The 10,654-nt window shown below is 32.1% G+C and overlaps 1 pseudogene; it reads left to right on the top strand.

Moving 5' to 3' along the window:
• The first annotated feature begins 247 nt into the window (after positions 1-247).
• Positions 248-1,899, top strand: LOC136415285 (2-oxoglutarate and iron-dependent oxygenase domain-containing protein 3-like; annotated as a pseudogene).
• The last annotated feature ends 8,755 nt before the right edge of the window (positions 1,900-10,654 follow it).

Genomic DNA, 10,654 nt, shown 5'->3' with positions numbered 1-10,654 from the left:
ACACCTTCATTTTGGAATGCTAAAATTTGTGAGCTGTCAGGGAGACAGAACAAACGATGTCGGGCGCTTTTGGGGTTTTAGGTAAAAAAAAAGGGGTTTTTGAAGAAGGGAAGAAGGGCACTTACTCTGGTGGAGTCTTGTAGACCGCAGGCACACTCTTACTCCATAAATATAGTTTTATAGAAATTAAATATTTAAAAATAAAGGGAGTTATTGTTCCACTTTTTCCTAACATACATAAAGGACAATGAGCACTGAACTAAAGGTCTGCAAAAGGCAGGAAAAAGCTAAGGAGACGTCTAAGCTTCATCCCAAAGAAACTGCACAAGTTGAAGGGAAATGTGTCTCCTAGTAAATTTCAATTACTCCTTATCACTTAAGCATTACCTCCTATTACCTTTTTCTTAACATATTCCTATAGTAAATATGTCCCCTTACCAAACTTTAGTGAGCAAAGAATATTTAGTAGAATCATCATAATCATTGGGGTCTTAATTTATGTATGGTACTTCTCAAAAGATGGGAAAGAGACAATTTTAGATATATTTTCATTATTTATTATAACAGAATGAACTAAAAAATGTTTTAGCAACATTTAATTACACACATGATGGGCGAAAGCATCACGTTAAGTGCGACAAATCCTACATGGATGAAGTAAAACAGTACACTGGCTGCATTCCAAGGAAATGTGGTCGCTTTGTCAGTGATTGAATAATCACAGAATATGAGACAGATATTTTAATGTGGTTGGCAAAAAAAGGTATAATATTAAAACATCAGCAGCTCCACATGGATTATCTTCAATATAATTTTGCTTTAAGTTGTCGTAAAGTGACGACAGTTTACTTAGACGCTATCTTGATATTCAGAATATGACACCGTCTTGAAAACATTTGCAAATCATAATTTCACGTTTACAAATTAACAAGTATGTCTTTGGGTGGTTCCAATGGAGGAGCAACAATTATGGATCTACGTTCTGGGGCATTATTTCATGGGGAAAACTTCATTAATCTCTACAAAAGCATGAAAACGAACCTTATCACCTCCACTGATTTGAAAATTTACAGATCTGTCCGGTAAAGACCTTCTAATTGACGCTACCTCCATGTTTCTTACTTGGACATTTTAGGGAAAAAATCCAAAAGCCATTGCAGAATCATTTGGATTGAATGCGACTAAACTTTTCCTGACACGTACGAAGTTTTTCTCATGGCTCGCAGCAAAAGCTGGTATGAGCATTTATGATGAATGTTGGCACGCTCATGTAGATAAGGTACTGATTAATTAGAAAGACTATATAATAAAAGCATGTGAAATGTCGGTTTTTCTCAGCACACATATGAGTCTTTTCGCTACATATCGCTGCTTTACCTCAACGACTACAGTAAGGATGTCCCGGGGGGAATATTTACTTGGACAGTCCTCAGGCAAATATAACTGTGGAGCTGCACTAAGGACGAATGTCAATGTTCACTTCCGGGGCGGAAAATCCTCATTTTTTGGAAAAGGTACTTAACTACATATGTTATGCCAACGTTCACATCTTGCTAGACGCTAAATATGATATTCGGCGTATCGATTGTATGGTTTATATTATTTTTTCCGATTACGAATCAGCTCTCTAAAAGGGTTAAAACTGATTCGGTATTCTTTGCGACCAGACACCTTGTATTATTTTTTGTCATTAAAATCTCGTTACCGAACCGTTAATTTCAATTTTAAAAATTACCGAAAATTAAACCTACACTCAACATAACTCGTATATTTTCTTATAAAATTTGTTTCCTTTGGAAAAAAGTTACTGAAGGGCAGAAGTTCGCCATCACCATATCGTTTACCTGTGATCAGAATAAAAGGATCAATGATCCTAGTTTAATTCAAAAAGGTTTATAAAATTGGGAAATAAATCTGTGAGAAAGAAATGTGTGAGAGAGAGCCCTTAAAGAAGCCATATTTTACACGATAATTGTTACTCCTGAGATATATCCCTTTTTGGCCCGGTCCTTTGAGCCTGACATTTTTTTATTTTCAACTCACCGTTTAAATTTCATTCACCAAACTGTCAAGGATTGGATACGGGTTTTCCCATTGATCAGCTTTATTCTTCGTACGTTTATGCCCAAATTACTTCTCCTTTTATGTTTACTTATAAGACTCTGTATTTCAATTCATCTAATAGAAAAAATATGATTTTTATCACATAATAAGGTGTTTTATTAATTTTTTGGCAACCGTTGTCCTCGTGGACCAATGAACGAGGCAACATACGGTGGATTACAAAAATATTCAGACAGCAAATCTAATTAATTATACTTACCGTTTTAAATGGATATTTGAAAGAATTAGACAAAAAATATTCAATGACGAATTTTTAAGATATTTTTCTTACCATAAAATGACCTTGATTTCCAAATAAATCATCGAAATCGAAAGAAAATTACGGAATTGGAAAATTCTCGCATATTTTTAATCTCGCAAAAATATTCGGACACTGTTTACCTGTTCGCAAGACAACAGTTTTTTATTATTATTTTGCAACGTATTTTTATGTCACGAATCACTTTCATACACATTCATAGAGTACGTTATCGAATTGCAATTTATTATCATCTGAAAAATGGGTCGTATCGCAAATAAGAAGAATATTAGTTTCGAAATTAGACAGCTAGTGATTTTCAATTACGAAAAAAGGTTATTCATATCGAAAAAATAGGTGCTATGATAAATCTAAGTAAAAGCTCGGTAGGGAACATAAAATCGAAGTAAAAAAAAGAAAATAGAATAATGCCATTGAAGCAATCAGGCCGTCCACGAATTCTCGACGAACAAGATTACCGACTTATTATGCGAAGAGTGAGAGAAAATCCTAAAATGAGTGCTCCTAAGTGCAAATGGAAATGGAAAAATTTCATGGAAGGAAAGTGTCAACGGTGACCATTCGAAGATGTATTCGTGATCACGATTTTCACAGTCGTGTAGCCAGGAAAAAGCTCTGATTAAATAAGAAAAATCTAAAAGTTCAATTTGAATTTGCCACTGAACACATTTCTAAGAATAAGGACTTCTGGAATGACGTTATTTTTTGCGATGAATCTAAATTCAATATTTTTGGATCGGATGGTAGGCAAATGGTCTGGAGAAAAGCAAATAGTGAGCTAAATAACAACGATTTATGTCCCACAATTAAACACGGAGGAAGTTCTGTAATGGTTTGGGGGTGTATATCTTCGCAAGGCGTGGGCAAATTGGTTTTTATTAAGATCATAATGGATAAGATATATTATCTCAACTTGTTAAAGCAAAATCTTTAAAAAAAGTGCTGACAAAATGGGATTACTGGATCGGTTTAAATTTTATCAAGACAATGAACCTAAGCCCAGTGCTCGAATAGTGAAAGAATGGTTGTTATATAATTATCTAAATATGTTAAAAACACCCCCGCAATCCCCGGATCTCAACCCTATTAAGAACGTGTGGCATCAATTAGACGTTCAAATTTGACAACATCCCATTACAAATAAAGAAACATTAAAAATAATATTAATTGAAGAATGGCTTAAAATTGATACACGATTTATAAAAAAATTAATTTCTTTCATGCTACGCCAATTGCAAAATGTTCGAAACCAAAAAGGAGGGCATACGAAATATCAATTTTTAGAAGGATTGCATTTATTACCTTTGTTATGTTTAAACCGGCGTCCAAATATTTTTGTGATTTGATAAAAATGTTATTTAAACAGGTTTGTTATTATTTCTACAGTTGTATATATTTGTTGTTTATGACTTTATTAAATATTAGTATGTAAGATTTAATCTATTTATTGGCAATTAAATTTTTCTTGCTCGTTCAGTACATAGTCTATTAAACCCAATAATAAATGAATTCTAGTAGGTGTCCGAATGTTTTTGTGATCCACTGTACATCTCTGGTACCGATAATCTTGCCGATTGTGGTAGTAAAGGGATGCTCCCATCCGAACTCAGTACTTTCGATCTTTGGTGGAAGGGTCTAGATTTTTTAATTCAGAATGTGGACACTTGGCCACTGGAGGAATTTGATTTCCATGATAATTTGGTCCTTCGAGCCGGATGCGGATTACGCGTGCGAATTTATGTATCCGAACTTAGTTCATTGTTGCATTTAATTATTTTTCTTGAGAAATTCCGCCTTGCCCTTTAGGAATTGTAGATCTCTTCGGCTGCTTACTGGGATGCTCCGTGGCGGAGTGTACAGACGCCCCATTGCCTTGAGTTGCAATTAATTTACGCATTTTCGCAAATTACACATTTTCGACTATTTATTTTTCTTCCTTTTGATTGGAGTGACGATATTTAACTCGCAAACAAATTCCAAAAGAATTTCTAGAGTTTTTCTTTCCTTGACCTTGAGCCTACTCTGGGTATATATCTACACAATCGAATCTTATTTTTTCGTACTAAAGAAAATTGACCTTGCGGCGACTTTGGATACATATCAGCACTATCGACCCATATTTTTCGTATTAAATAAAATTCAAAGTGTGCTAAATTGCTCCTTATTTTATTTATCCTTGAATAAAATTGAATAGTTCACCTGATATCACCCCGCTTGATTTCTTCGTATGGGGGCTCGTTAAGAATTAAGTTTATCAGCAAAATTTTGTTATAGTATAGAAACTGAAGAGGTTAGTTCTGCACGCATTTACCGGTATTACTTTACAAATGTTGACTACGGCATTAGAATCGAAAGTTTCAAGGTGCTATTTATGCTTTGAAAATAATGGCAATTTTTTCGAACATATGTCTTAAATTTAGTTGTTTTATTCGTATTCGTTTGTTGTTGTTTTTTCAATTTTTAGAACTTCTGTTAATTTAAATTTATTTGCTCTTTGTGTACTCTATTCAATTAGTTCATCAATTCAGTTATTAGATTATTATTAAACATCTAAATAACATATACCATTAATTGATACAGCGAATTGTTTATTCTCAAAAATTAAAAAATTACGTATAGGTCCATAATAGAAGTTTTCTTGATTAAGGCCGAAAAAAAGACTAAAACGCAATTAAACCATAAAGTGTTATACGAGTACATCTGTAATGGGAACTTGCGAAACAAACTGAGGAACACCTTTGGCAGTAATTTATTGTACCGTTTGTAATACCCCTATGGTCACAAATAATATATACAGTGTGACCCATTTAAGATGGAAACATCCCTGTAACTTTTACATTTATAACTCGATTTCAAAGAACCAATGCTCAAAAGATAGAGAATAAAAAACTATATTTATACTGTAAAAATTGTTTTCTAACTCATCCGACCAAGGCCTACTATAAATAATTTTCTACGTCAAAAATCTCCTTATCTCAGACACCCTGTATGTAAATAACTTCTCTGAAAATGTATTGATTTTTCAACCACATCAAAATTAAATGGAATCTCATCGTGTTTATTTAAATCTGTATAATTTTTTGGATAAAATGTTCTATGACCTGTAGACTTTATACGGTGATTTTTCGCACAATAATTTAGCAAAGCCTTTCTTTGTTTTGTATATTATTTAGAAGTGAAATGTTTTTATCAACATTATCTTATTTTTTTAAATAGATTTTATAACCTGACCAAACTCCATAGTTTCCATTAATGTTAGAAAGATTAAACAGAGATGTACACATACAGTGGTGTGCAAAATAATAGCAGCACAACAGCAATTTTGCAGAGGGTTGATTATTAACTTAGATAATGCGTTTTGCCTAATTAGATAAGGTAAAAAGTAAAACTTAAGAAGTTTTTGGAATTAGCATTTTACCACATTGACTCTGCAAATGGCAAGGTCAATGTGAATAACTTACAAGTGGCGAGAGAATCATCTTCATCGTAGATAAGCGCAGGCAAATTGAGTGAGTATCCAACATGGCTCGAGATATGCAGATAAAGAAAAAAAATCGTTATGTAATGTACCCTAGGTTACGCCTATGTGTTTTCCCCTTTCATTACTTGCATTACTTTCTCATGGAAACCCAAGGGCAATGTTACAACCTAATTATAATGTATATTTATTTAGAAACACAATTTCTTTGTCTGATATAGCTAAATCATCAAAACTGCAATCAACTGAAACCAAACGTCTCAGTACTGTTTAAAGTTCAAACTACCCTTATCAATGTACTTTAACAAAGTCCACATATGTATCATACCTATATACATATATAGGGGAGGTCTACACAAAAAAATCAGAACTAGTAGAAACGTTCGACACGTCTTCTCAGCCACTCACACTTACACCAAAAAGGTCTTTGCTCCTCACTTTCGCTCTTGTATCATCAATAAATTAATAAAGTGTTATATTTTTGTCTGGCGTATAGTTATTCCAACCCGACACACTACAGTTATATCCTTGCCTGTGTTGCCTCTTTAACCTCAGGGTTAGCATTTCGGTATTGGACAAAGTACCTAATAGTGATTATTATTCTTTGGTTAATCCAGATAAAATGATTCCGAAGGGAGCCTTGACCTACATTACTGTATGAAAATTATCATACAAAAACAATACTCTCTATGGTCTATATATGCTGGTATCCTTGTCGTGCATATTACTTAAGAACTTACTTAATCCGAGAATAGTGAGGTGTGTAAAACCTCTAACAAGGGGAGGACGCGAGTTTGGGGTCACAGATTTAAATGAAATTTTGGGAATATAGAGTACCTTACTAATATATGCAATTTTTTTTAAATCATTGTACAAGGAAAAAATACAGAGTTCACATTTAAAACTAAAAAAAATTGCGAGTGTCAAAGTATATCGTTTATCATATTATGTGCATCATGCAGGAAACATTTATATTTCAATTGTTTTTATGGTAAATCTCATAATAAAGATTGTTCTAAAATAGTTATAAACGAACAGTATGAAATAAATTTATATTCAAGTTGCAATTCTATAAGCACTGTAAGTCTTATAGTTTCGTAAATATTTTACGATTTTCCTAAATGGTGCGATTTTACCCGAACCTCAAAAGGTATTTATAGACAGATATTTTTATAATTAAATAAAAAAATGTTTAACATACACGATTTCGAATCAATATATATTTTTTAAGTAATTATTAATTATTCGAATATTTTATTGATAATTAAACCACATTAAAATTTAAAAAAAAAAAACTTTTAAATGCGCACGGAGAGAGAATTGAACTCGGACGACGACGTAGCAAACAATTATTCTAACCACCGCGCCACACCGACTGCTGCCAGATATTATAAACACGCAAGTATTTAAGATGCATAGCACACCTTAATGCCTTTTTTCCCTTGAATGAGTGAGTGTTAAATTCTATCTTCGTACTTAGGTGGCATATTAATAGGATACTCTATATTCCTAAAATTTCAATCAAATCTGTGAACCTCAAATTCGTATTCTCCCCATGTAAATATTGATTTGAGAAAATGGCTTTCAAAGAGGCAACGCGGCGCGTTTATTTTATTTTTAATTTTTTTTATGCTGAATGGAATTGGGCAAAAAAGTTCGGGGTCCTATATGAAAATAGGAGTACGGCGAATATTTCATTTCATTACTATGTTTGCTGCGACGAAAGTACTATATCGAATTCAACATTCAATGTGCAAAAAATTTTTTGGTAAGTCGATTTAACTATTTTTAAAAAAATACGACACTCCTCAAGCTTCTCGTGTTTCTGTATAGTCAGTTGTATACAGTCGCGAGATTATTATTCGTTCACTGTCATATTTATGCGAAATTTCTCAACTCAATATTGTGTAGGATATCCTTTTGATTTTATAACTTCTTCCAGCCTGTTAAGCATTGACTCAACTAATTTTCTGACAACTTCCATTGGGATTTTTGCCCGTTCTTCCAGACATCTAACTTTTAACTCCTCCTTATTAGATATTTGATGTTTCTTTACTCTTTCTTTCAGTTCTGATTACAAACATTCTATGGAATTTACATCCGGTGATTGAGGTGGCGTTTCCAACACTTTTGGTGAGTTACACAATAACCATTCCTTAACTATCCGAGTTTTGTGTTTATGGTCATTGTCTTGTTGAAAAACATATTTATCTAAAATTCTCATATCATTTGCGCTTTCGTATAAATTATTCTTAAGGATGTCTAAATAGACAAAGCGATTCATAATTCCGTCAATAAAATGAAGTCGACCCTTCCCTTACCGAGACATGCCCCCCCAGATAATAACAGAACCACCTCCATGTTTCACTGTGGGAGTTATATTTTTAGGTTTATAAGATTTTCCTCGTTTTCTGTACACCAAAACTTTTTTTGGCTTTCCGAATAGCTTAATTTTAGTTTCATCTGTAAATATAACGTTTTTCCAAAAATTCTTTGGATAGATACATTTGGGCAAATTCCCGACGCTTCTTTCTGTTCACTTTATTAACGAATGGTTCTTTCGTACCTAATCGTGCTTTTAAACCATTGTTTTTTAATCATTTTCTTACTGTAATATGTACAACTAGTCTGTAATGATGTTCAACATTTTTTGTCAAATCTGTGACCGTAACTCTTGGATTTATTATCACTGTTCTAATTATTTTTCGTGTCATGCGTTTGGTCAAGACACATTTTCTTCCTCTTCCTGACAATGTTGCAGTTATTTTCGATGTTTTAAATTTTTTATAATAAATTGAACCGTCAATCTGCTTCTCTCAACAATTTTGGCTATTTTACATTACAATTTTCCTTCATTATTTAATTTTATAATTAACACTCTTAAATGAGTAGGAACTTCAGAATATTTAGAACCCATTTTTAAAATTAACTCGCCTTCTGTGAATATGAATACTACTCAGATATCACAAATATTTCGTTCAATTTATCTGGAGGGAATTTACAAAAAATAAATAAAGAAATAGCAAATATTTTGTTGGGGGAAACCAAGTGAACAAATAATTTCGCACTGCATTATAAATTTGAAAGTATTATTAACATGCCCCAAGAAATGTTGATAAATATTTTGATTTTCTCTTAATTTGACAAAAACTTAATAATTTAATGGAGAATAGATTTATTTTACATTAGACGTGGCTTTTTTTCTTTATTATGATTGATTTTTTGAAAATAACTTAAGTGGACAAATAATTAATCTCGCAACTGTATTAATATGATAGTTTGAATGAATTGAAAAATGATTTGAAAATAGTTGAGTGGGACCATACAGTTAAAGTAAAACTTTAGCAGTTAACATGTAACTACTAGGAGGAGCATAATGTTATTCCCAGAAAATACATGTATAACTTACGTTCACTCAATGCCAATTTTATACACTGGACAGTGTGGTTGGAATTGGTCCCCTTTAACAGAGACAACCTATTTTTCGATTAGATGGAGCAAAATCAACTTAGATGTTATAAGTTCGATTTCTGAGAAATATTTAGTGGTGAAAATCACCTGACGATTTTATAACTGCCGACCGAGATATAGGGTGTATTTCAATTTTCGGCCATTTTCAAAAAATTTCCATAACTTTTTTATTTCCATGAATATTTCAGTTCTATAAATACATTTTTAAGACACTTTTTTGAGTGCAATTCAGTGACTTGCTCAGATTTTTCTCTATAGTTGTCGATTTTATCAGAAATACATAATTTTCTTTCTTTTTAATAGAAATCATAGTTGGCTATTAACTTAAAAAAATGGCCGTGTTGAGATTAATAATTTTGGATAATTTGAAATAATTTTACATTAAAAAAATTTAATAATTTTAAAACCATTTTAAATCTAATTAAAAAAATAATTGGCGAAGATGTTCAAACTGAACATCTCCCAGGTGAATACGTAGAATATTTTATGCACAGAGTTACAGCTGTTTAAAATATTAATTCAACTGGTCTAATAACTGCAAAAGTTTGCCTAGTAGCCTCATGCAATTCCTCTTTTATCACAATGGTTCTTCCCTTGACTATGATTTCCATAAAAAAAATTGTATTTCTGATAAAATGGAAAACTGTACAAAAATCTGAGTAAGTCACTATGTTGTTAAAAAAGTGTTTTAAAAATGTATTTACAGAATTGAGATATTCTTTGAAATCAAAAAGTTATGGGCAATTTTCAAAATGACCTAAAATTGAAAAACGCCCTATATTTCTGTTAGCAGTGACGTAGAAAATATCGTTAGCCCGTTTTTACCATTAAACATTTCCTTTGTTGTGCAAAATATCGAAAAAGTAAATATGGATTCTAATTCTAGTTTTTGCCATAATAAACTATAATTATGATTTTTTTAATGGAACACTCTATACAAGGTGTCTCTGAACATAATGCTATAATTGAACCGCGTGTTCTACCTACTTTATTTCAACAAAAGTAATCGAAAAGCGTTTCATTTTCAATATGTAGGGTGTGTGTGTAAAGTTAGTTCCGGAGGATAGTTTTTTATTAATATTTTCGAAACGTTTGGAGATATATTAATAAAACTTTGCGCTTCATTATGAGTATTAGTGTGCTCTTTCCTAATATGTATCTATAAATACATATATTGCCACATTTTTCCAAGAGTGGAAAACGCAAAGGAGCAATGCTTAAAAACTCCTTATATATATAGGGTGTTGCATATTAGTAGGACAATCCGCTAACCACAGATTCATTGAGCGAAAATAATTAGGCTTTCTTTATGCGATTTATTT

This window comes from Euwallacea similis, chromosome 19, assembly GCF_039881205.1.
Source record: "Euwallacea similis isolate ESF13 chromosome 19, ESF131.1, whole genome shotgun sequence".
Classification (NCBI taxonomy): domain Eukaryota; kingdom Metazoa; phylum Arthropoda; class Insecta; order Coleoptera; family Curculionidae; genus Euwallacea; species Euwallacea similis.
Note: the sequence above shows the minus strand (reverse complement) of the source record. Positions and strands in the feature narration are given on the sequence as shown.